At 41.7% G+C, this 27,340-nt stretch overlaps 1 long non-coding RNA gene across 1 annotated transcript in view; it reads left to right on the top strand.

Annotated features, from left to right (window-relative positions):
* LOC309396837 overlaps positions 1–26,571 on the top strand; it is a 120,384-nt gene extending 93,813 nt beyond the window's left edge. Inside the window, exons 2-3 of the long non-coding RNA XR_014176160.1 lie at positions 25,492–25,797; positions 26,123–26,571. This is a non-coding gene — a long non-coding RNA (uncharacterized lncRNA). The remainder of the gene's footprint in view (positions 1–25,491; positions 25,798–26,122) is intronic.
* Positions 26,572–27,340: the final 769 nt, after the last annotated feature.

Here is a 27,340-nt window from a genome sequence, read left to right as displayed (position 1 = left end):
AGCAACCAGGCAGAGACCCCGTTGCTGAAATGTTTGAAGCCCATCCCTGCCCTCTTTTCCCCAAACCCCTCTGCCTCCAGACTGAGCCAGTCTCCTAAAACTCACCTGTTTCCCCCAGCAGGGCCCACCAAGGCAACCCAGTTTGCAACTACTGCATCCCCTGTCGGGTTCAAAGGGGGGGGGAGGCAGGCTGGGCGGAGGGATGGGTTCCCTGAAGGGAAAGCAGGGCCCAAGGTCGGCCTGCTGAGTTGGTTCCCTCCTTCGCTCCAGGCGAGCCTCACCCGAGTTCGCTCAGGAAAGGGAACGAAGGAGGCCTGGCAGAGCTCTCCTTGAATATTAATGAAGCCTCAAAGCTTTTAGTTGCACGGCTGTGTCTGCGCGAGACGGCTCTCCAGGGCGCTGCTCGGCTTGGCACAATAAAAGCCGCGGTAATTATTTCCAATAACTAATTTAGATTATCATTAGCCCCCACGTTGGAGAAGCGCTGCCCTTTCAAAACACTTGAACCACCGAGCCCCAAAGAACAAAATGCTTCACACACACACACACACACACACACACACACACACACACACTCGCTCGCTTTCTCTCTTCCTCTTTTCATGCCAGCAGCATTAATGAAGGAGAGAAGTCAGAGCCGTGCATTGGAGCCTCTGGCAGCCGGAAGAGTGACAGTAGCAAGGCCGGTGCTGTCATTAGACAGAATGAGGTGGCTGCCTTCGGCTGCAGATTTGGGGAGGGACGCAAGGGCAGCAATTTGTTATACTGCTGGGTCTGGGGGGTTGGGGGGGGAAGGGAAAAAATAATAAAAAGAATTGGAGCTCAACTCCATGGGTCAGTTTTATATAGATTTTTTTTTTAGCCATGACACAAAATGGCATACCATTATCTTCTTCCAAGGAATGAATAGAGATGATAGGTAGGTAGGTAGGTAGGTAGGTAGGTAGGTAGGTAGATAGGTAGGTAGGTAGGTACCCTGTTTCCCTGAAAATAAGACCTCCCCGGATAATAAGCCCAACCAAGCTTTTGAGTGCATGCGCTAAAAATAAGCCCTCCCCCCCCCAAATAAGCCCTCTCTAAAAATATTGCAACACAGCAGCCATGAGGTGACCACACTCACCACCTCCTACACCTCAAAAATAAAAGACCTCCCCGAAAATAAGACCAAGCGCTTATTTCGAGGGTCAAAAGAAAAAAAGACCCTGTCTTATTTTCAGGGAAACACGGTAGGTAGGTAGGTAGGTAGGTAGGTAGGTAGGTAGGTAGGTAGGTAGGTAGGTAGGTAGGTAGATAGATAGATAGATAGATAGATAGATAGATAGATAGATAGATAGATAGATAGATAGATAGATAGATAGATAGATATGGAGGGAGGGAGGCAATATAGGTAGATAGATGATAGATAGATAGATAGATAGATAGATAGATAGATAGATAGATAGATAGATAGATAGATAGATAGATAGATAGATAGATAGATAGATAGATAGGCAGGCAGGCAGGCAGGCAGGCAGGCAGGCAGGCAGGCAGGCAGGCAGGCAGGCAGGCAGGCAGGCAGGCAGGCAGGCAGGCAGGCAGGCAGGCCGGCCATAGATAAAGGATGGATGGATGGATGTTTGTGGAAACAGAGAGGATATATAGATAGATGATTGATAATGGATGGATGGGTAGATATATAGACTGATAGATAATGGAGGATAGATGATTAATAATGGGGGGGCGGGCGGGCAGGCAGGCAGGCAGACAGACAGATGGTGAAAGATGGGATAGATGACTGATAATGAATGGGTAGATAGACAGACAGATAGATAACGTAAAGACAGTTAAGGAGAGAGGGAGGGAGAAAGAGATGGGTATCTCTCTTCCAAGATCTTCCAATGTCTCGTTTACAATGATAAGGTGTTGTGGTAGCATCCCAAGCTCTGAACTAAGTCCAATATTTCGGAGGATTAACCAAGTACCGTTAAGTGTTGTTACTATTACAGAAACTGCGTTTCGCATTGTTGCGCTCCTGTGTGGTGATTATCTCAGGTGCCAATGTAACTTGACTAACCTTTGTATAATGTATGTTACTTTAAGAAACACACTTGATATTTGCTTGCTTATTTTTTGGCACCGAACCTATTTGGAGAGATTTGTGAAGAGAACGTCATATCCTTTCTCTGGCTGATAGATTTCTGTCAGCTAAAGTCAAGGCTCCATAAAGTCTACCATCTTTCCGCTATTTTTCATACAATAGCTCCAGTGATGGGCTTCACATTTTGTTATAAACAGCTTATAAAATCAGGCACAATTCACTTAAGCACAGCCTTGCTTGGCAATGGAAATTCTCCTCTCAATTGTGGCCATAAGTTGAGGACTAACGGTGTACTTGTTTGTAATGATGTTTCGCAACCTTTTCCATCGTAAGACTATGTGGACTTTAATTTCTCAGAATTCCCTAGCCAGCGGGCTTCTAATTGCCAAGGTTGAGAAGCGATGGTTAATGAATATGGAAGTTCTGCAACCCTTTTGGCTCATCCCTGGGTAACATCACATTTAGAGTAGAGCGATTTTTGAGTTTTGTAAAAATGCAATTTTAATCTGGTGCCTCTAAAAACCCGTGGTGTAAGGAAACCTTTAAAAATTTAAAAGCATGCTTAATATTATTATGTTATATTCCATCCTACCAAGCTTTAGTGTGCTGAGCTCAAATGAGAGAGGGAGGAAGGGAGGCAGAGGGAGATGGAGAGAGAGGGAGGAAGGGAAAGAGACAGACAGAAAGAGAGAGACAGAGAGAAAAACAGAGAGAGGGGGAAGAGAGAGACAGAGGGGGGGAAGAGACAGAGAGAAAGAGACAGAGAAAGAGAGAGACAGAGACAGAGAGAAAGACAGAGGGGGAAGAGACAGACAGAGACAGAGAGGGGGAAAGAGAGACAGACAGAAAGAGAGAGAGAGAGAAAGAGAGAGGGGGGAAAGAGAGAGAAAGAGAGAAAGAAAGAGAGGGGGGAAAGAGACAGACAGAGACAGAGAAAGAGACAGAGAGACAGAGAGACAGAGAGGGGGGAAGAGACAGAGACAGAGAAAGAGACAGAGAGACAGAGAGGGGGGAAAGAGACAGACAGAGACAGAGAAAGAGACAGAGACAGAGAGACAGAGAGGGGGGAAGAGACAGACAGACAGACAGACAGACAGAGAGAGAGAGAGAGATGGATTTTAAAATTCTGCCTATTCGCAAAGCTCAATATTTCTACTTCCACCAACCCACAAGCTTTACGGGTGTTTTGTTTCCAAGCTGCCCCAGTTTGTGTTCTTTGTCCTGAACCCCAATAATTGGACTGTGTTCCCTTACACACCAAGCTCTAATGTGGTTTTGCTGGGCTTTAGATGTGTGAAACCAAACATTGAGGTTTATAAAAGTCAATGGCTGAGTCCTATTTATACTTCAGACCATTATGCCTTGTTCAACAAACCATGGTTTAGTGTGATGCATGAACCCAGTCCAACATGTGCCTGAGAGAAAACAGCTAAACTACTAAGGAAGAGATAGCCGCAATGGTAATAAGGTTGCTTTGTTTACAATTACAAATGTTTCAATAAACTATAAATAAGAACAAAACCCATAAAACTAGCCATTCAAAACTTCTCCTGCAATCTTATAAACCTATTAGGAATTCACGTTTTTTTTTCCACAGGAAAATAATGATTAAGTCCCTTTTCTCAGGGCCATTTTACCTTTGAACAGTCACGAAACGAATGGTTGTAAATTGAGGACTACCTATAACGCTTATGTAAAAAGTCTCTCGTGTGCAAAGCTCAATTGTTCCTTTGTTTTTCTTATCACGGAAATGATGGACTTGGGAATAGATTTGTGGGGGAAACACAGTGACAATTCACTTGATAGTAATAGCACTTATATACCGCTTCACAGTGCTTTTACAGCCCTCTCTAAGTGGTTTACAGAGTCAGCCTATTGGCCCCAACAATCTGGCTCCTCATTTTACCCACCTCAGAAGGATGGAACGCTGAGTCAACTTTGAACCAGTCGGTCAGGATCGAACTGCTGGCAGTGGACAGAGCTTGCATACTGCATTCTAACAACTAGGCAGGAAGGAAGGAAGAAGGAAGGAGGGAGGGAGGGAGGGAGGGAGGAAGGAAGGAAGGAAGGAAGGAAGGAAGGAAGGAAGGAAGGAAGGAAGGAAGGTAGCAATAGCACTTAGACTTAAATACTGCTTCATAGTTGCTTTTACATCTCTCTCTAAGCGGTTTACAGAGTCAGCCTATTGCCCACAACAATCTGGGTCCTCACTTCGCCCACCTCAGAAGGATGGAAGGCTGAGTCAACCTTGAGCCCTGTCAGGATTGAACTCCAGGCTGTGAGCAGAGTTTGCCTGCAATGCTGCATTCTAACTATTGCGCCCATGTAAGCCAGAATGGGACAACTTGCCCAACTAACTCGCCAGAGCCAACACCCCAAGGGGCCAACTTGCCACAAGATGATTCAACCAATGCAAAAGTTAAATTAATTCCAATGGAACTGTGCCCAATAATAATAATGAAAGAAAGAAAGTCAACCCAGAAATACAAGAGTTACAATCATTTCAATCAAAACATGGTCACCGATAATAAAGGTAGCGGGATGAAACGATTGATGCAGTGCTGATTTGTCCCGCGGCAAGTTGGCCATGGGGAGTTGGTTGGCCAACTGTCCGGTGGCAAATGGATCATGGTGAGATGGCGGTAGCAAGTTGGCTGTGGTGAGTTGTCCTAGACCCCATGTAAGCAGGCAATGCAGGTAACTTTTAAGCAATCAGGAATTGTTAATACGATCATCACAGTGGTGGGATTCAATTTTTTTTACTACCAGTTCTGTAGGCATGGCTTGGTGGGCGTGTCATGGCTTGGTGGGCGTGTCATGGCTTGGTGGGTGTGGCTTGGTTGGCGTGGAAGGGGAAGGATACTGTAAAATCTCCATTCCACCCCACTCCAGGGGAAGGATACTGCAAAATCCCCCTTCCCTCCCGATCAGCTGGGACTCAGGAGGCAGAGAATAGATGGGGGCTGGGCCAGTCAGAGGTGGTATTTACTGGTTCTCCGAACTACTCAAAATTTCCGCTACTGGTTCTCCAGAACTGGTCAGAACCTGCTGAATACCACCTCTGGATCCTCACCTTGGAAAAGAAGGGCCAAGGGCATGCAAGAAGCTCCTTTTTCCATTTGGCACCTAACTTAACAGCCTACACCTTAGGAATTAAGTGGAGAGCAAGTGGGGGGGGGGGAACCAAAGCCAGACCGTGTTCCTTGACAGCTCTGAATTAAGATATTCCAGCTCTTTATAGAACCGCTTCCAAATCCATGAAAGTAAAGAGAGCAAATGTAATTGGTATGCAGGATGTATCCCTGCTCAAAGGTAGCAGAACTAATGCTGTCCCGTTAATGAACTGAGTGAGTAATAGCCATGGGTATAGAAAAGCTTATGTCTGAAACTAATCCCAGTTAATGAATCTATTGTTACAGGTATTAAATGGTGACAGGGGGGCTTCATCCATCAAACCTCCATTAATCACAGCATCCCCGCCTTCGCTTATTATGGAGGCGCCAGAAAAGGAATCTTAATGATATTAGTCAGACACCAGTGGTGGAATGTGACCTCGGACGCGCGGAGGATTTCAGGTGAGGAGGGTCCGGTGGGATATGCATTTCGAGAGGTGACCGGGCAGTCTCCTCTCCACTGGGGGTTTTATGATCTTGTCTCTGCTGGCTCAGTTTGCTTGGGAATAGCATGCTGCAGCCTCCGTGCCCTCATCGTGGGCTCCTCATCCTTTTTTAAAGCAAACCTTGCCTGCACCAGCCGTGAGGAAAACCACAGCTATGGTTGCAAAATAAATAAAAAATGGCATCCCTGTGGATTTTACTCCACTAGCCGTTGCCAACCCAGTGCTCATCTCCATGTCAAGCCTATTGAGCCAGCACTTCCAAAGACAATGTCAAGATTCAGATTAATGTCAGGGTTCCAAATAACACCCTCAACAAAAGAAGACTCCGAGGCTTGAGTTTCCTCAAAGTTCCATTTTATTAGAGATGCCCTATTGGCACATCTGGGAAAAGCCGAATCTGAAAGTTTCCAAGTTTTCCCCAGCCAAAAGAAAGTTCAAGTCCCTGCCCAGCACCCCCATGTCCATCACATGATCCAATCAAGTATCATCAAAGCCAAGAGTTTCCTCCCGGTCATCTATCGCAGCTGCAGGGCCAGTTGACCTTGACTTTCTGAGAAAGAATGTTATTATGGCTACATTTCACCCACACTCTGTATAATTCCCCTCCCTCCCCGTCCCATTTTCCCACGGTAGGAAATGTGGCAGGCCTGAAATCCAAAAGGTAAAAGATGGCTTCCAGGTGTGACAGACATTTCCGCGAACATGTGGCCAGCATGATATCACGGAATGCTGTTACTTCCCACTGAAGTGGTACCTATTTATCTATTCGCATTTGCATGCTTTCGAACTGCTAGGTTGGCAGGAGCTGGGGTGAGGACAGGAGCTCACCCCATCAGCATGGTGCTCGGGTCTCAATCCTGGCCTGCTGGCTTTCCAATCAACAAGCTCAGCATTGTAACCATTGAGCCACTGCGGTGCTGCCCTATGTTTGCAAAGCATGCCAGTTATTTGAATAGCTCCTCTGAAGAACAATATTTATCCATTTGTTCCCAGATCAGGAGAGCATCAGGGGAGACACTGAAGACCTTAAGGATGCAGAAAATCAAGCCACCAACAGAAAAAGAGAATGAGGGCTGGCTCCATTTTTCTTCCACCCATGAGATTGCACAGATTTTGTTGGCACAAGGTTAGCAGAGAGGGAGCCAGAGCCCTATGCCAGTTATCAGGTGCCTTCAGAGTCAGACATCAGCGGGGCAGAAGAACAGCTGGAGCCTGTTCCCAGTGTGCGCATGTGCAGAGTTGCCAGAAGAAGGGAACAGCTAAAGAACAGGGGTCGACTTGGGAGTAAGGTCACAGGTGGACGCTGAATGGCCTTTCCCAGAGGAAGTGATAGAGGAGCGAAAGGGAAGTGGAGTTTGCAGGAGACAAATAGTTCGCTTAATTGGTTCGTGACTCTCCAAGACTCCTTGCCATGTTTTGCAGATATCGGCCTGTCAGCTTTCCAAGCCAGATAAGGTATGTGACTGTAAATCCTTCCTTGAAAGACTTTGCTGGATGTGACAGTAAATTAATAAAAGGGTTTTTTGCTGGGACCAGGAGTTTGCTTCGTGCTCTTGGGAAGCATAGGTCAGAACAATAGTTAACTTTCCCAAATATCTGGGAGAAAAAAGCTTAGGAAGAGCTAAAAATTCAACAAACTCTGGAAGAAGATTAAGATATTATATTTGGGAGCCTGATTAATGCTTAGGAGAGGGGTTAAGAGTTATTTTTGTTTGACTTAAGTCTCCTGGTGGTTTCAAGACCTATCCATGAATTTTTCCTAGCCAAGTATAGGGCTGGTTTGTCACAAAAGAAGCTTTGGTCTTCGTTTTGTCCCTTTTAATTTCCTGGTCTACTTTCTTTTCCTGAAATTCCCTAATGCTTCCCCATTGAAATATTAGTCAGTCTGGCCCACCCCTGCTTCATTTCCCTGGGTTTACTTTGCACATCATACTAAGCCATATAATCATAATTTACAAACCACATGGGTTTCACTGCACACCGAGGCCAAAATGAAACACAAACCAGATTATAAATTAGCATGATGTACGAAGCAGCCGGTAAAATCTGGCATCAAAATCTAAATCGGGTTTACAAACCTGAAATTGGGAAAACTGACCTGCTGTTCTGCTGCGTGATCTCCACTTTCCTAAAGGAAGGAATCCTTATTTTTTTTTCCCAGAGTTTATTTTATTTCACAATGCCCTGAAGTATATATATTTGCTTTATGTAAAATATTTATAGTGTATTAATTCAAATGTATATAATATATGCCAAACATATACGGAAGTAAGGAAGTTTTGCCCGAAGGATTACAGTTTAACTATTCACACAACAAGCTTACCCACAGTTAACTTAACCAAGTTTTACTAATTTAGTTTTCTGAGTTTGAACAACATTCTGAACCAGAAACTAACCACATGGGTTGGGTTTTAAAGATTGTAAGGAAGATGACTTTGAAGGAGATATGCAAAACCTGTTGCCAAGGTAACAAGGGATGAAACATTTTTAAAGTCCAGATTGCTCAGATAATGATTGGAAATGGCTCAGCTAGATACCTCCCTAATACACTGAAGGGGGAAAGAGATATGGCACAATGAGATTTGCAAGCTTCTGTTATTATAGTCTGTCTTGATAAAAATGAGATTTGAACTTCTTATGGGATTGATTTTGGGGTCTGGTCTACCTAGTGGGATTGATAGGTTGACACATCCGTTTATGGTCTGTTGGCTGCCAGCCCCTCCGGCAGGATATATAACACTGCAGAAACTAGTGTCTGACTCCGAAGGCAGCTGATAACTGTCTGATGGCCCTGGCCCCATCTCTGCCTCCTATGCAGAGCTCCAGGACTGGACCATGTTCCTCCCCAATCTCCTCACTGTCTGAGTCTGCCACCAGCTGTGGTGGCGAGCCACAACACTCGCATTCATCCAACAATATTGTAGAAGATGGAGGATATATAACACCGCAGAAACTAGTGTCTTCCAAATGGCAAATCTTATAGGTCGCAATAAGTCAGACTGGGGGTGATGGTTTGTGCAGTTTTATTCGGCGTGCCAAGAGCTGCATGCATAACATAAACTGGACCATGCTGAGTGATTATGTGCTATGTAAATAAAGTGGGGCATGAATCAATCAACTGGGCTCTGCTGACAAGGATTAACCAAATATTTCTAATATTCTAGAATGATGTTTTTTCAACCTCAGCAACTTTTAAGATGTATGGACTTCAACTCCCGGAATCTCCCACTATCAGAAAAGTGGGTGCTGGGATGCTAAGATCCTGTTAGAAGGCTGCTCTGCTATCCTTCACTCTTGCTTTTTGGTCAGACCCAAGTTCCCCTTGTTTGTTTTGTGCACCGCTTCCACTTACAAAGGGGGCATCCTTGCGTTGCAACGGTGTGGTGCTTCCTTTCCCGCGTGGATCAAAGCGCTGAATCCTGTAACCACCCTGAACTCCCGAAGGAAAGACAGGAGGTAAAGCTAATAAACAAATACATAAACTTGATTAAAGGATATTGATAAGATGCATGGTAAATGTGTGCATGTTGTAATCTGAGCAATGTTGTAAAATTAAAGCACATTTTTATTTAATATATTTAATCCCTTTTAAAAAATATGCCACCAAGCCTCTTTGTACAATGCAGTCCTTAGCATGCTCTTCCTGGAGGGGGGGGGCAGTCCTTGAGCTCCTGTTTTATATATTTATATATTTATATTCCTGTTTTATGCTAGAGATCAGACTCATTTGAGATCAGGAAGTGATTAGCAGGACTCTCTATTCAACTCTCTATTTACTGTAGGGAGGCAGTGGCTCAGCGGATAAAAGGCTGAGGTTATTGGTCAGCAGTTTGGCGGTTCGAATCCCTAGCGCCGCATAACAGAGTGAGCTCCCGTTACTTGTCCCAGCTTCTGCCAACCTAGCAGTTTGAAAGCACATAAAAAATACAAGTAGAAAAATAGGAATCCCCTTTTGTGGGAAGGTAACAGCGTTCTATGCACCTTCAGCATTTAGTCATGCCGGCTGCCTCTTCGGCTTTGAAATGGAGATGAGCACCACCCCCTAGAGTCAGGAACGACTAGCACATATGTGCGAGGGGAAACTTTATCCTTACTTATTTACTGTATTGCCCACTTCCAATATTAAAACTACTTCCTCCGATTTGACAAGGTTCCATTTAATCATTTAATTGCCAAAAGGAATGGCTGTTCGATACAGCTTGGCAAGAATTTTTTTCCCCTTAATTCTTCCAAAAAGTTAGCCAGTAGTCTCAGATAAATTAAAGTCCAATTATAAACCTTTCCTTTGCTTCAAAACTGAGTGGTTGATCAATTGACTGTTTGATTTACACCTCATCGTTCTAGTCGAGTATTGAAATTGCAAAATTTAGCGAGGCTTCTGCAATGCTGTTTTAACTGAATCCAAAGGCAGGGAATGCTGGTTTATTTCACCCCGTCTGATATGTCCTTGCTAACCCCTGGTAAAGTTGAATCGCAATGAAGCTTTCTCAGGCTTTCCGGCAGAGGACTTTGAAATGTGAATAAAGACTTTGACTTTTTCATTTCGTTCAGTCACCTGGGTTTGTGTTCTTCGAATTTGTCTGGTCGTTGGGTCCCTCTGTAGGCAAAGTTGTACTATTACAATAAGTCATGTTTTTGCTGTGGGAAAAGCACCCAAGTTTGTTAGATCTGTGTACAGCTACTCCGCTGCAGATATGGGGCACAGAGAAGGGCTGAGTTCACACAACCATCTTCATGTGGTGTTGAAATTAAGTCATTTCTGGGTTTAATAACACCCTATGCCACTAAAGAACTTTATAAAATCAAAGAAAAGTGTGTGCTGGGGATGTCGTATCTTATCTGAATTGACAAGATTCAGTGTGTTGCCAAAATACAGCCAAAAGATGGTGGCTTCTGTTGATACCTCTGTCCCTTTCATAAAATGTTACTGGAATGGGTGGGTGGAGGGGAATGTCTTTGACTTCACTTCTGTTCCTCCCAGGTTCCTACCTTCCGCCTCTTATTTATTATTTATTTATTTGATTTATTTGATTTGTTAGCCGCTCCCTCTCCACAAGGGACTCGGGCGGCGTACAATAAATAAAAGCACATATATATATTACACGGAGGAGGTAACAACCATTACAATACATAAAATAATAATAATGAGATTAGGAATTAAAATACCCCAGTTTAAAATTACTGATTTAAAAAGACTGTCAGGAGGAATAAGATGGAATTATGGTTGAGCCAAGCCAGATAGTTGAAAAAGGTGGGTCTTGAGTTTTGAACGGAAGGAGCGGAGGTCGGTGGTAATCCTAATGTCGAGGGGGAGGTCATTCCAAAGGGCTGGGCCCATCACAGAGAAGGCCCTACTCCTGGGTGTCGCCCTCTGGCATTGTTTAGTGGACGGCACCCGGAGAAGTCCCTCTCTGTGAGAGCGGATTGGTCGTAGGGATGTATGGGGCAGAATGCGATCCCGCAGGTTCTTATAATTAAGGAAAAAATATAAAAAGAAGGTTAGCTAGTATGAGTAGGAGATCTCCACCAGGGAGCAACCAAAGGGAATGTGTCCGTGTATATTAGAGCAAGCCCCAAACAGTATGAATCTAATTGCAATGCGGCCCGAGTAGCAATTTAATGATAAAGCTCATGTTTTGCATGAGGTTCCTATAGTATAGTATAGTCTTTATTGTCATTGTGCAAAATAAATACAATGAAATTGGTTTTAGCCTCACTGGTGCAAAATTATAGCGGAAACGAAAAAAGAAAGTAAAAAGAAAAAACTAGTCATACGTTTCCACGTGTGCGTGGAGTGATTGTGGTTGTATTTAAAAGTCTCACAGCCCAAGGATAGAAACTATCTTTAAACCTGTTTGTTCGGCTGGCTATACTTTGATGTCTTCTGTCCAATGGTCGAAGTGCAAAGAGACACTGACCAGGGTGTGAATCATCTCTGAGCATTTTCCTTACTCTGCTAAAGCAGCGAGATCTGGCGATGTCATCCAGTGGTGTCAGAGGGCAACCAATGGTTTCTTGTGCCGAATTGATCACGCTCTGTCGTGCCTTCCTGTCCGCAGCTGTTAAACCACATACCATTCTATAATGCAGTATGTGAGGACACTTTCCATGGTGGACCGATAGAAAGAGGTCATCAGCCGTTGTTCCACCTGATTTTCTATCCAGTTCTTGGCATTTCCACAGAAATCTGGCAAGCCTTCCCTGCATGTAATCTGGGAAAGTCAATCTAAGTAGAGGCTGGTTCACACTTCAGGCCACGTCGTGGTTTGTTGACTAAAGCACAATGGTTGTATTCCCCCAGTAGTCAAAATCAAGCCAATATTATTATGACTTGGCCATGGGGAGAATTTTGGACTCCTGCCTGCCTGGAATCCTCTGATTTATACATTGGGTTTGCATCTAGCAGAGCAAATCCATCCGAGTTGAACCCAGCTCGTTAAGACAAACGCCTGAACAAAAGACAAAAGATCAAGGCAAGTTTATTAAGGAAGCAACCTTGTTTCACAGAAAGCTGGAACCTCTGACTTTTCTGTCCTTGTCCTAAGGGAGCAGAGAAGACAGAAGTACTCTATAAGAAACAAACTAAAGGAGAGAACCTTAAAAAGGGCATTGATGTGCTACCATTGATGGGGAGCAGTATGAAAAATCTTAGAACCATAATGGAAAAACTATGGCACGTATGCCACAGGACAGGTGGCACACAGAGCCCTCTGTGGGCATGTGAGCCATCACCCCAGCTCAGCTCCACTGCCTATGCGCGTACGCCTCCTGCCGGCCAGCTGGTTCTCAGGTCTCTGCCCTGCATGCACGGAGGGCAGGGTGCGTGCAGGAGATGCACTCATCTGGGTGGGGGGCATGGGGGCATGCACACGTGCACAGGGGTTGCATAAGCATCCATGGGGGTGCATTCAGGGGTCACGCACTCATGCGTGGGGCAAGGGAAGAGTAGGGATCATGCATGCATGCACAGGGGTGAGGCACATGGGGGGGCGCATGCGCATTGCATTATCATTGCATTTTGGCACGCAACGACAAAAAGGTTAGCTATCCCTGCCCTAGACCTTCTTCCATCTTCAGGTGGCACATTTGTGAGGCCATCCTGCTTCCTTCATACCGTATCTTCCAAAAGCTGCCTTAAAACGTTCTCCTGCAATGCAGGCCCATTGGAAGCAAAGCTCAGTATGCTCTTCGGGGGACTTTTGCTGCCTTGTCACTTTTTCTGCTGAGGTGGCAGAATGTCCCGTTGATAAGTGAACCACAGTTCAATCTTAATGGTATAAAGTGTATGAAATGGAAGGCTTCTCCAAACAATGTGAGCACTGGCTTTGAAAGGAGCAAAGGACCCCTGAAATGCTGAGATGGGGACATTTGCAATATATGCTGCATTTAAAATAATAATAATAAGTGCAACTACTCCTCCATAGGAGACTCGCTCTGTCATGATCAGAGAACGTTTGGATTAATGAGTGAGAGCAGAACCAGAGTGGTACTTCAAACCGTATTTTTTTTTCCCCTGGGGAGAAAGTCTCTGTTTTGCTATCTGTTTCTGACAAAATGGAAAAGCGCGTGGAAAAAAATAATGCTAATAAGGAAGGGAGACCTTGCGAAGAAAATGGTCCCAGCATTTATCAAAGCAGCCCATTCCATTTCTTGATCCTCCGGTTTATCCAGTGAAAGCAGCGTGCTCAGTTGCTTCTGATTTTTTCCCCCATATTCTTACTCTTGTGCAAATAGGATGCAAATACAATTGCTCGCTCAGCTAAAATTCATAGGGCTAAGTTGTAAGAGTAAACAGCAGTCGGTGAATATACACATGGATCCTGTGTTGCCTTTGGAAAGAAAAGCAAACTTATTGAAAAGTTTGCCGCAAATTCATTCCGTGAGATGAAGGGCAAGGCTTGGGGAACTGGGTTTCTCAACCTTCTTGAACCCCTAGAAAGTGATCCAATGATTAGTATCACCAAAAGGAATCAGGTTACCTTCTGCTAAATACATACTGTTCAGTTTTATACTTCTTTGGGGTGGGTTAGGCTCCATCATCCTTCCAGCTCCCCCCAAAGGTATGAAAATGTGCCACTAAAATTCAGGGAATGTTGAGGGACAGCAACTACTGCAGATTCTAGGGGTGAGTTAAGAGAGTTTGAAAGGGACGTGTGGCTCAGTGGCCAAGACGCTGAGCTTGTCGATCAGAAAGGTCGGTAGTTTGGCGGTTCAAATACATAGTGCCACATAATGGAGTGAGCTCCCATTACTTGTCCCAGCTTCTGCCAACCTAGCAATTCGAAAGCACATAAAAAATGCAAATAGAAAAAATAGGAACCGCCTTCTAGTGGGAAGGTAACAGCGTTCTGTGCGCCTTTGGTGTTTAGTCTTCCAGGCACATGACCATGGAGACATCTTCGGACAGCGCTGGCTCTTTGGCTTTGAAATGGAGATGAGCACCACCCCCTAGAGTCGGGAACGACTAGCACACATGTGCGAGAGGAACTTTTACCTTTACCTTCATAGTTCTTCATAGAACGCACAAAACCTTTAGACATCCCTCAAGTTTCAGAGGCCAGGTTCTCAAAAAGGAACAGAATTCCAAATACAAAATACAGTTGTATCAGATCAGGTTAGTGGCATACATGTGCCATTCGTCATGTGGGATTTGGGGTTTAGCATGTTTTAGGAACTTAGCCATTGTGATTCGAGAACTGTAGTTTATCTTGGCATGGTGTGGAAACCCAGCTGACTGTAGTGAATTTGCTACTGAACGGTTAAACAAGTCATGAATTACTACAGTGTAGGACTTCAATGTGTCTATGCTGATTGGCAAATGACAGAACTTCATTTATTTATATGGAAAAGACTATTGATGGGAGGAGGCTGAAGTAGATAACAGCCTTGACAGAAGTGTAACTTTATTTTCCACCTTTTTTAAAAAGGATATTTAAAGATATACCACATTCAGTTTTGGTCACCATGATGTAAAAGAGATGTCTAGATTCTAGAAAGAGTGCACAGAAGAGCAACAAAGATGATTAGGGGACTGGAGACTGAAACATATGAGAAACAGTTGCAGGAACTGGGTATGTCTAGTTTAATGAGAAGAAGGACTAGGGGAGACATGATAGCAGTCTTCCAATATCTCAGGGGTTGCCACAAAGAAAAGGGAGTCAAACTATTCTCCAAGGCACCTGAGGGTAGAACAAGAAGCAATGGGTGGAAACTAATCAAGGAGAGAAGCAACTTAGAACTGAGCAGAAATTTCCTGATAGCTAGAACAATTAATCAGTGGAACAACTTGCCTCCAGAAGTTGTGAATGCTCCCAACACTGGAAGTTTTTAAGAAGATATTGGATAATCATTTGTCTGAAGTGGTGTAGGGTTTCCTGCCTGAGCAGGGGGTTGGATTAGAAGACCTTCAAGATTCCTTCCAACTCTGTTATTCAATTCCATTCTGTATTTAGAATATGTTTTAATGCCAATGTTTGTTTTCTTTTTTTATATAAACTATCCCAGCTATCAATTGATAGGAAGCACAATAGAAATAAACACATAGGATTGAATTTGCTTAAGTCATCACCAAGCCTAGGATTAATTGCCTTGTGCCAGATTAACTAACAGCAATTATTTGCAGGTTTCATCCACTCTACAGACCCGCAGCAGGTTAAAACTCAATCCTGCAAGCCAGTTTGAATAGCTGTACTAAATGCCCTGGTAGACATTTCTTTATAATAACTGGACTTGCTTCCAGATTTTATAGGAGAGGATAAAGCAGATCCTGCTACCAAATAAACATCTAGCACCCTCCACTGGAGAAAAATATATACATCTTACTTCTTTGAAGCACCAAAGTGCTAAAAGTACCTGAAAGATTCAGTTGCCAAGGAAACCGTGCGTTCTGCTCTTTATCGTGTTATGCACATTTACTTTGGCAGTGTTACCCCTCTGCGTATCAGGCTCTAGAGCAGGACTGAAGCATGTAGTAGGGGGGAAACTGTAACCGACTTGATCTATTATTCAGAAGCTCTGAAAAGCCATTCACGGCTGCTCATAAAATGCACACAGATTCTTTAGACCTCTTTAGGCCCTCAAAAAAAAAAAGATCTTGTTATATTTGAGCACAGAATCCCACATACAAAACGCATGGTGGGTGAGTATCATATCAGGCTAATGGCATGTATGTAGTATTCATTAGATGTGCAACAATGACAATGCTTGGCTAAAGCCAAGTTCCCAAGTTCATTTCAAACGTAACTTCAACACTGATAAAAAAAAAACTCAGGAAAAGAACTGCCAGGCCCATGTTCAGACATCGTAAACAGTCATTGTATGATTTGTTTTGCGTTGAGTTAGTATGTTTTAAGAATCCAGTCGCTGTGATTTGCAAACCATGATTTATATGTTGTCTAATGTCTGAAGCCAATCACGACTTAATAAATAACCCATTCTTAAACAAACTGTGGAGAATAAGGGTGATGGTCATGAGAGAGGTATGCGGAAATCATTACTAAAGCAGAAGGGGCTGAGACGTTTTTTAAAAAAAAAATCCAGAGCAATGAGATAACCTTCAGAAACAGTTCAGGAAGGCATCTCCCTAAATCAGGGGTCTCCAACCTTGGCAACTTTAAGCCTGGCGGACTTCTGGGAGTTGAAGTCCTCCAGGCTAAAAGTTGCCAAGGTTGGAGAGAGACCCCTGCCCTAAATCACTGAGGTATAAGGAGATACAGCACAATCAGACTTGCAAGATTCTGCTATTGCAACATTTCTCAATAAAGTATAGTTCTAATGTTTCTGTGGAGTTGGTCTTTGGCCTGGTCTACCTAATGGGGCTTCCTCTTATTTAACATGCAAACTAGGCCATGGATTGAAGACTGGGAATTTGTGTTAAATCCTGATTTCTAGAAAGTTAGTAAGACCAACTAACATTAGTCAGAAAGCAGCTGCTGCCTCTTTGAGCTGGTTTGGAAACAGTATTTTCATTACATTTCTAGAGTATCAAAGATTATATTCTACCTCATGTGCAAGTAACATAGTAAAATAAGATACAAAATACAACAATTCAAAAGTGATAGGGGTGGTGATGAAGAATATATCACATTTGGCACCACAGTTCAGTCACATAGATCTATTCTCCAAATCAAAATAATTATCTAAATCAAAGAGATGAAAACAAAAACAAATCGGCCCAATTGATTAATTCAGTTCAGCTTTCCAAATCAAAACAAATTGCTGAATCGGTTTAATAACTTGCATCAGACCAATTTGTATATTTGTTTGATAACTTTAAAATAGATTCATAAACTACCAGTATTTGGTAAATATATATTATCTTTGGTGCTAGAAAAATTGCAATACTGGTACTAGGCAGGTATCTTTGGGGAGGGCATTCTTGATTAATAGATTAATTGACTGGCTGGTTGTATTTCTGCTTACTCATTGAGCTACCTGTAGGTTGGTAAGCAGGGCTAATTGTCATAGCCCACTGATGGCATTTTCCTGCCTGGGAAAAAAAGGCTGTCTCTTCTATTCTACATACTTACAAAAGACAACCAGGGTATCAGATGAATCTCACTTCAGCACCAGGAAAGGGACAGCGACAGCACATGAAACTGCTATACTGTACATGAAACTCTGCTACCACAACATGCTTTAAGGCATTTGCACCTGGCAGTCTAGCCTAAATTTAGACAGCAAGACATCTCTCAGAATAATCATATAATGGTAGAGTTCAAAGAGACCCAAGGATCATCTAGTCCAATCGTCTGCAATCCATACGAAAATCAATTAAGCCATCTTGTAGAATCTTAAAAGCTCCCAGAGCTGAAAAACCTACAGCTTCCATAAGTAAATTGTTTCACTGTTGTACACATCTCAGTATCAAGTAGTTTTATTTTACATTTAAGCAAGATCTTGGTAGCTGCAATTTATACCCATTATTTATAGTCCTAGCTTCTGTGGCTGTAGAAAATTTCCTTCCCTTATGTACTTGAATACAATTCTTGTGTTTTCACCAAGTCTTCTTTTCTTCATGCTCTTCTCATGTTCTTTCAGTTCATCTTCATGTGGGTATAATTCCTGTTATAATTTTGTTGCTCTCCTCTTAACTCCATTAAATATCCTTCTGGAAATGTCTTGGTCAGAACCGGACCCAGTACGCAAGGTATGGTCTCACCAGCCAAGCCTTCTATTGGCTGTGATAAAAGATAGACGAATAAACATTTTCTATGTCCATATGGGAAATGCAAGATCTGACACTACAGAAGTCTGATAATAAATGAGAGTTAATTACTAAAAACTCATGTTGATCCAGATTTGTTATAAATGAACAAAAGTCTTGACTACTGCATACTGCAACAGTCATTCTTTGGGATAGCACTAGCTTCAAGTATTTGCTTTCCTTGCCTGCATTAATGCTGTGTGCACACATGACACACAAGAGATCAGTGTCACCCACTGTTCCTCTCTATTCTACATTAGGCAAAGTGCATCTCGTATATTATGTCCTATTCTGAGCTATGCATTTTAGGAAGGACACCAACAAATTATAGTACATCCAAAAGTATCTGTGGTGAATGGTTGGAGGTGCTGGGTACCTTTAATTTGGAGACCAGACAACTGTCTTCCTATAGAACACAAAGTAGTGTTTGTTATCCTTTAAGACAGAACAATAAGTGGTTTTAGAAGGAAATAATAGTATGCCTAAAATTATGAGCTGTTCAACAGTAAAACAGATTGACTTGATAGATGGTAGATTCTCCTCACGGAATGGAACAACTCTCCATGGCCAACTCAAATAAAAGCCAAAGAACCAGCTGCAAATGAGACTGCAGAGATGGATTCCCGTATGTCCAAGGATTGAAATGGATGAACTCTACACTGCCTTCCAATTCTTACATTCCATGTTCCTCTTATTTTCTTCTTCCCTGAGAGGAAGAAAATCTGAAGGAGGTTTTGCTTTGCTTTGCTTTGCTTTGTTTTACTACTGAACTGGGAAGTTGAGAAGAAATGCAACAGGTTATAAGAATGCATGAATTTTCAACACATCTCTATTGTAAAGGAGACTGATACTAGAGGTGGGTTCCTACCAGTTCGGACTGGTTCGGCCGAACTGGTAGTGATTTGGCATCCTGGGTTGCTGGAACCGGCAAGACCCAGGCCTGCCATGCCCCCGAACTGGTTCTCCAAAGGGGCCAACATCTTGATTTTCAGTTCTGTGCATGCACAGAACAGTTGCAATAGCACAAATGTAATTTTGTTTCCTTTTTTTAACATTTTGCAAGTGTGCATGGCCACGGAGTGTGTGTCTGGCATGTACGCAAGCAAAGCGAGCGCATGCCTGCAAAACTTTTGCGCGCACTGAACCGGCAGTAACGCTGGGATCAACCCACCACCCACTGATACCTCTACAGTTTATCGCTAATATTGTATTTTTAAAAAAAAAAAAAATCCCTCACCATTCCCCTTTTTAATACACTATGGCTTACGTTGATTTTCACTTTCTGTGGTTTGTTTTGTTTTTAGTTAGAATGACAGAAGCAAATGGCTAACAGGAGGACAGAGCACATGGCATGATGTTCACAAGTGGCATTTCTCTTGAGGAGGGAAAGGACAAGTCATAGTATTAGTAAAACCGTCTATTGGAACAGATGGCCCTGCAATCCCTTTTTCATGTAGGAAGCTCCTTACATCACTGAAAATTTTCTTATTGCTTGAGAGGGAAGATTGGGAAACCTGAAATGTGCTAATAAACTCAGGCAGGGAAAGGTTTCTTCCACCTTTCCATGCTGCACAGATTCATTTAGTCAGCTGTCACACTCACCTTCATTCTACAGCAGGATTGGGCTGTGAAATAACATTAAATTAAACCGCAGGCTGACATTCAGCAGCAAACACAAACTCCGCAGGACAAAAGGGGGTTGTCCAGAGAAGCACTGCTGCTCCTTTGAAAAACGCTTTGTCAAATATCTAATTGCAATTTCCACAGGAAGAAAGAACCATCTTTCTAAGGACATAAGCATATTTGTTGGCCGTATTAAAGGCAGGCCAATAGTGGAGCATTTGCAATCCTTCAGATACGATGAATATTTTTCATTCGTTTATTTATTAAGTTTATTGGCCACTCCATTCACTATCCAAATGATTTGGGGTTGCTTGATTTATTACCCCGCAATATTGGCCATTTTGTTTAGAGGTTATGGGAATTAGCATTCAGCCCAAACTGGAAAGCCACACTGGTTGCCAGTTTTGGTTTTGGAATTTGCATCCTTGCATTCCATAAGGTATGAACTACTAATCCTCCCATGACCAAAGCCTGAAACTACAACAATCTTAAGAAAAACTCATCTAGAAAAGGTGAATTAACAAATACACTATGTGGTGGAGAAATGTGTATTCTTGAGAGAATCTGTAGAGATTATCAGTTATCCAGATCAATCATAACCTTGACACTGAGAATCTTTACAGACCGTTAACTATACAATTTGGGATGAACAGCTTTTGAATGGTGTGGGAGTAGGAATGGATTTCCAGGGGAGGGGGGGAATTGCAGACTACAGGAACCAGGAGCACTACTCAAGTGAGCGTGGGGACACAGATAAAGCTCCAAGTGCTTCAATGACCCTCTAAAAGGATGCAAATGGCCAGCTATCTGCAAGGAATATAAATCCTTCCATTCCCCACTATTCTGTCAGAGCTGAAGAAGCTTCTTGGATGAGAAGCGAAACGTCTTCCAAAGAAAAACAAGGAAGACCAGTTGCCTCCTTGAGAGAGCTGTGAACTTATTTCAGAGTCATCCCTAACTTCTAATATGATGAGCTTTCGTCTGGGTGGCAAATGCAGTTTGTGCACTATTTCATTAAAGCCAAAGAATGGTTTTGATCAAAGCAGGCATTGTATTCCACACAAGGGTATCATTAACTATATAAAAAGCATTTGAAGGAAATTTCATTGGGACATGAATTACAGACGCATGCTGTCACTGCCCCGATTTCAGAGGAAATGATGGTTACTCTTAATTAACATTGAAGGATCACTGTTGCAAGGACAACTTCAAAACATAACCCACCGCAGGTAGAAAACTGTAACTCACCTTCCGGTCCTGATTAAGTCCCTGAGCCTACCACAAAGGCAAAAATGCAGAAGCAGACTAGTCAATTACAGAGTTCTACTGTTTCTATCAGATCCTAACGATCAAGGTCTACATTTGTACTACATGTTTCAGTCAATTAAGAAACCAAATAAACATGGTATTCAGATGTAATGGAAAGACCATCTTACAAGGAGTGCATCCATTGTAACTGCAGCTCATTTTATTTAACAAGAATCATTTAAATCTATTCTTCCTCCTCTGATGGCATGATAGCGGAGAATTACCTTTCCAGAGATCTATTTCCAGATGCATAAAATTGCAATTCCCAGAATTTGGAGAAATGCCTGATCTTTAAATTCCCTGTCCTAATTCTTGCTTTGTAAGATATGAAAGATTTTTAACATCATTGACATTCCCAATAGGGTTGCATAGTGATTTCAGGACAGTTTTGTAAAACATGGACTCTTCTGATGTTTGAGTGGATCTTGCAATGAACAGTCAATCCATTTCAAAGGTGCCTAAATATTAATTTCTTGGCTTCTTCTGATGACGCTTCAATGAAATCCTATGCATGTTTTCCTCTGTGTTACTTCCCAGGATCACCTGCAGTGGCAGCCAATTGGGGTTGAAATCCAATGCCTTGCACAGGAGGAAAAAAGAAATACAAATGCAACTACAAATAGTTGCATTTGTGGCAGCCTCTCAAGTACAAACATTTGAGAGACTGCCACAAAGAGGAGAGGAGAGGATCAACTTATTTTCCAAAGCACCAGAGGGCAGGAGAAGAAACAATGGATGGAAACTAATCAAGGAGAGAAACAACCTGGAGTTAAGGAGAAACTTCCTAACAGTGAGGACAATTAACCAGTGGGACAACTTGCCTTTAGAAATTGTGGGTGCTTCATCGCTGGAGGTTTTTAAGAAGAAATTGAACAGTCACTTGCCTGAAATGGTATAGGGGGTTGGACTAGAACAGGGGTCACCAACCTTTCAGACCTCAGGGATCACTAAATTCATAATTTTAAATCCTGCAGATCACTAATATGAAGTAGTGATGGGATGGGGTCTTTCAGGCACTTACCTTGGCTGCTTGTCAGCAAAGAGAAGTGCCCGGGGTCAACCTTTGTCGTCCATTGCAGCTAGGAATCTCAAATACAGCCAAGAATGAGCATGTGTCTTGTAGCCAGCCCGGGCGCTAGATCGGTCCCCTGCAAACTCTGTCTCTCAAGGAGCCCGGCTGAAGTTTTGTGTGTCACTCATTGAAGCACCTGGACTCCCAGGGAGGGAGGGAGGGGCTGGAGCTACTAAAAGGCAGCCAAGCTAAGTGCCTGAAGGATCCCATCCCTTCAGCGTGTGGGATTAATTGCTTTGAACCTAGTTTGATGATTATACCATTGTCTTGGCAATAACTGATCTACTTGAGAGATGTTTGAAGTGTTGATGTTAAAAATAAATCAATATTTCATATAGCTCTACTCTGATTAAAAAGGTAAGATGGTACAAAATGTCCTAGTAGAAGAGAAGAGAGGAGAACCAACAATGTCAGTTTTCCTTTTGGTGCTCATGTCAGATTGTACCCAACATTCTGGGAATAAGTAAGATCTATCTGTGGGAGCCATTTTGGAAAACTGTGATATAATCTAGGAAATCCAAACAGCTACACTTTCTCTCAATGTTTGATTGCTTCTGGTTCATGAATCCTATCTAATATTTAACTCCAGATTGAAGAATAGCAATAACAATAGCAATAGCACTTAAGACTTATATACCACTTCATAGTGCTTTTAGAGCCCTTTCTAAGCAGTTTACAGAGTCAACATGCTGCCCTCAACAATCTGGGTCTACATTTTACCGACCCCAGAAAGGATGGAAGACTGAGTCAACAAAGCAGGATGATAGAGGTTGGCATACAATATTCCCACTTCGGATGCTGCAAAAATGTCACAAAAGTGAAGCCAACCATTTAAAAACTTTTCTTTGTAATGTTGAATAAACTTGGACAGGAGTGAGCGCTGACATGAAGGACCGCCAATCCAGAATGCCTGACTTAGTTATTTCTGTACCTTCTCCTAAGGAAGCTAAACCTCTACCCGGGGGTGGGGGTGGGGTACGGAGCTGCTAATTTTAAAGAACTAATTTTTGTCTTGCTGCAAGTTTTAATTTAACAGTAGGGCCATGAATGCAGAAAATTAACACATATTTGGAAAGTGAGAGAAAATTGCTGTGTGAGGGACATCTGTGCTTGCCATTAAAATATACATTCCCAGGAGAACAGAAAACGTTTTCCGTGGGTGAAACAAAGAGAATTATACATTCTCTTTGACTTCCTGGCTGTCTGAAATACCTGGAACTACTTTAATTCTACTATTCTACTATTCTATTTTTCCATTTTTCCCATTTTCTTTTGTTCACCACCACCATCCACAGAGAGAGAGAAACACAAGCTACCTCTTTTCCTTTGCTACTTGTGATTCTGTTCCTTTGGGACAAGGGTTATTTGTATAATACTTTTACTCACTTGCAAGCCTCTGAGACAACCAAGCTGTAAATCTCAGTGATTACGTATTTCCATATGGAGCACTTGGATTCAAGATACATAAACAGAATAATTTTCTCCCTGTTGCAGACAGATTCTTGGGGGGGGGGGGGAGGCTCTGAACAAAATTCAATATGTATATCCTTTTTTTTTCATGGGCCTCACAAAAAGACAGCCGAAAGAAGCTAGGAATAGACCCGAGTTGGAGAATGGTACCCAACCTGCTGCTTTGCACTGAAACGGGTCTCTCCATACACACACAAACACATGTATTTGCAGGCCCTCAACAAGCACAGATGGAAGCTGAGCTGTAAAGGACTGGAACAGATTTCCCAGCTGTTGCTAAATGCTCTTTTCCTTAGGAAGTGCTAGCCCAAACAGCACCAAGATATACACATGGCACATAAAGACTTTCCTTTCTTTGTGTCAGATCTTTTGCATAAGGAAGGTATCCATTCCATTTTAAGCTTCCTGAGCTTCATATTGAACGCACAACTGCTGTATAAAGCGTATCAAGCTATCGCCTGGTGACATGGAAGCAAACTCATCAATATAAAGATGAATTGCTCAGAAGACCCTTCACCCCTGCTAATTATCTTACAAATATTCCATCCTTTTTCTTTGTAGAATAGCCTTTTCTCTGGCTAGTCTCAAAGCCCTGCCCTCCCAGTAGTAGAAAAGAGACAAAACATGGGCTTAGAAGATTGTCACTGCTCCTGTCCAAAGCGGACAATTGAACCAGTCTTCCATGCACTATTGGGATACCACTCCTACAAAACGAAAGCTTTGACATATTAATGCTTCTGCTAGTTAACCATCTGCATGGGTCAAGTGAGAATTTCACAACAGTCTACTGAAATTTCAAGAAGGGTAGCCAAGTTTTGCTCAACTGAAATCACTGTTAAGGGGGCTGGTAGTCTGGCTTTGTCTCATTAAAAAGTGATTACATCTGCTCCTGGGTGTACTAGCTTGAGGGTTTTTTTAGTATTTAATGTGGGTTGATTAATTTTAATTGTATTTTTTTTTTAATTTGCTCTTTTCCATTTCTTTTGTGGTTAAGTGAATTAGTTCTTCTGATTATGCGTCTTTGACCTAAAGAGATCATAGGGATGATTACATAGGGATCTCCATGATGTTTTTTTTCAAGTTAAAAAAAAAGTGGCTTATTACTGCCTTCTTCCTACAAGTCAGATCCATAATGGTACACACACACACACACACACACACAGTGTCAGTGGATGGTTTTTATAAAACCATATACTTGCATAAATCATGAGATACCTTCCAGAGCTGTGGTAGAAAGCGATTTGCGGGTTTCTCATTAACTTAACTAAGTTTTAAGGCCTAATGGTACCTGACCTGCGTTTCTGATAGGTTCAGAAAGCAGTCAGGATCAGACAACTATTTAAATTAAATTAACTGCATTTGACATTGTTAATTCTTTATATTCTATAGTTATTACTTTGGACCAGTTATTCTCTCTCAGCCCAACCTACTTCACAGGAAAGGAAGGAGGAAGTGCTATGTATGCTGCTTGAGCTCGTGAAAGGCAGCATATAAATCTAATCATTCAATAAATCAATCCTTTTCTCCTCTAATCGCATGTAAAGTTTATTTTAGTTAAGCAGCAATGTTGGCATTTTCCCTTTATGAAATATTGATTTATTTTTAACATCAATACTTCAAACATCTCTCAAGTAGGTCAGTTATTGCCCAGACAATGGTATAATCATCACTTAGTAAAAATAGAACAGCTTGAATACTATTACTTTTTCTTCAAATTCCCAGAGAGCAGAATCATCCATCTCTTGTCCTGTGTTCAGTAACTTGAGCAGGTCCTGGACTGAACAGAGAGTTGGCCTTCCTGAGGTCCTTTCTATAGAATAGAATAGAATAGAATAGAATAGAATAGAATAGAATAGAAAATAGAATAGAATAGAATAGAATAGAATTCTTTATTGGCAAAGTATGATTGGACACAAGAAATTTGTCGTTGGTGCATATGCTCTCAGTGTACATAAACAAAAATAAAATAGAATACATTCATCAAGAATCATAAGATACAACACTTAGTGATAGTCATAGGTTATTAATAAACAATCAAATTATGTTAGGAAACAAATAAAACAATATAAATTTTAAAGATACAAGCAACATGGTTATAGTCATGTGGAAAGAGATAGGTACTAGGAAGGAAGAGAAGAATAATAGTAATACAGTCTTAGTAGATAATTTGAGTGTTTTGGGATTAGTTGTTTAGCAGAGTGATGGCATTCGGGGGGGGGGGGCGTATTGTCCTTGTGTCTAGTTGTTCTGGTGTGCCATGCCCTATAGCTGTTTATGTCCAGGATGTGAGGGGTCTATAGATATTTCCACAGCCCTCTTTTTGACTTGTGCAGTATACAGGTCCTCGATGGAAGGCAGGTTGGTAGTAATTGTTTTTTTCTGCAGTTCTAATTGTCCGTTGAAGTCTGTGTCTGTCTTGTTGGGTTGCAGAGCCAAACCAGACAGTTATGGAGGTGCAGATGACAGACTCAATAATTCCTCTGTAGAACTATGAGCTTGGTGCAGGGAATGATAATATAATCCTGGGGAAAGGAGCCTTCCAAAGTCCTGTGTACAGACATAAAGGCTAAAATTTGATGCCAGCCACTCTTGCAACATATTGATTCTACCCTGACTCAGAATACAGCTAAAGGGTCACCTATATTCACGTTGATGTGCAGTACATACGAGCATCCTTAGCTAATTCTGGACCACCCATCATGGACAGCCACAGGGATGTCCTAAATTTATGTTTGGCTCATCGTCTAGTGATTTAAGGCACCAGGCAAGAAACCAGGAAACAGTGAATTCTAGTCCATGAAAGCAGGCTATGTGGACCAGTCACATCCTCTCAGCCCAACCCGCCTCATAGAGTTACTGCTGTGGGGAAAACAGGGGGAGGAAGGAGTATTAGGTATGTTCAGGAAAAACTCAAGGAAGGCAACAGATACAAGATCAAAGTCTATCTACAGATCTTTCCCACCCACCCACCCACCCCAAAAATCCACCAAATTTAAATATACCTGCACTGAAATCTGTATTGAAATAATGCAACACATTGAGCTTTATAACATTACAATAAAAGGGGAAAGAAACACCACCAAACCTAAACGTTAAAATGTACGCTGAAATAATACAACGGATCAAGATTTCCTGCATAACATTTCAATAAAAGAGGACCAGGCCAAATTTAAATATGACTACATCGAAACCTTCATTAAAAGTAATTCAATGGATCAACCTTAAACATTACAATTGAAAAAAACCACTTAAATATTCTTGCACTGAAATCTGTATTGAAATATCCAACAGCTCAAGAGTTATAACGTTACAGTAAGACTGGGGGGGGGGGGGGAGACCCAAACTTATATATGTATATATACACTCCTGCGCTTAAATCTGAACTTTTAGTAACAGGATTTGGATCAAGATTTTTTTTGTTTGAAAACTTATTTTTATTTATTCATTTTGGCTTGTCACGCATGTAAGAGAAAACAAGTGTAAGTATGAATATAACATGTAAACATACTACACTTAGATAGTATATACTATAGTTTACTAAAGTAAACATGTATACTTATAAGCAGGTATATGTGTATGCCTAGGAAAGGAGTACAAATAAATGGGAACAGTATAAAAAGCAATTTGTCAATAATTTTGTGAAAATGATTTATGAAAGGTAATTTATAACATTACAATAAAAAGTAATTTATAAATAATTGTATAAAAGTAATTTATAAAAGGTAATTTATAACATTACAATAAAAAGTAATTTATAAGATAATTTATAAATAATTTTGTAAAAGTAATTTATAAAAGGTAATTTATAACATTACAATAAAAAGTAATTTATAAAAGATAATTTATAAATAATTTTGTAAAAGTAATTTATAAAAGATAATTTATAACATTACAATAAAAAGCATTTTATAAATAATTTTATCAAAGTGATTTATAAAAGGTAATTTATACCATAACAATAAAAAA

The sequence above is a fragment of the Natrix helvetica genome (genome assembly GCF_964273705.1).
Source record: "Natrix helvetica genome assembly, chromosome: 9".
Taxonomy (NCBI): domain Eukaryota; kingdom Metazoa; phylum Chordata; class Lepidosauria; order Squamata; family Natricidae; genus Natrix; species Natrix helvetica.
Note: the sequence above shows the minus strand (reverse complement) of the source record. Positions and strands in the feature narration are given on the sequence as shown.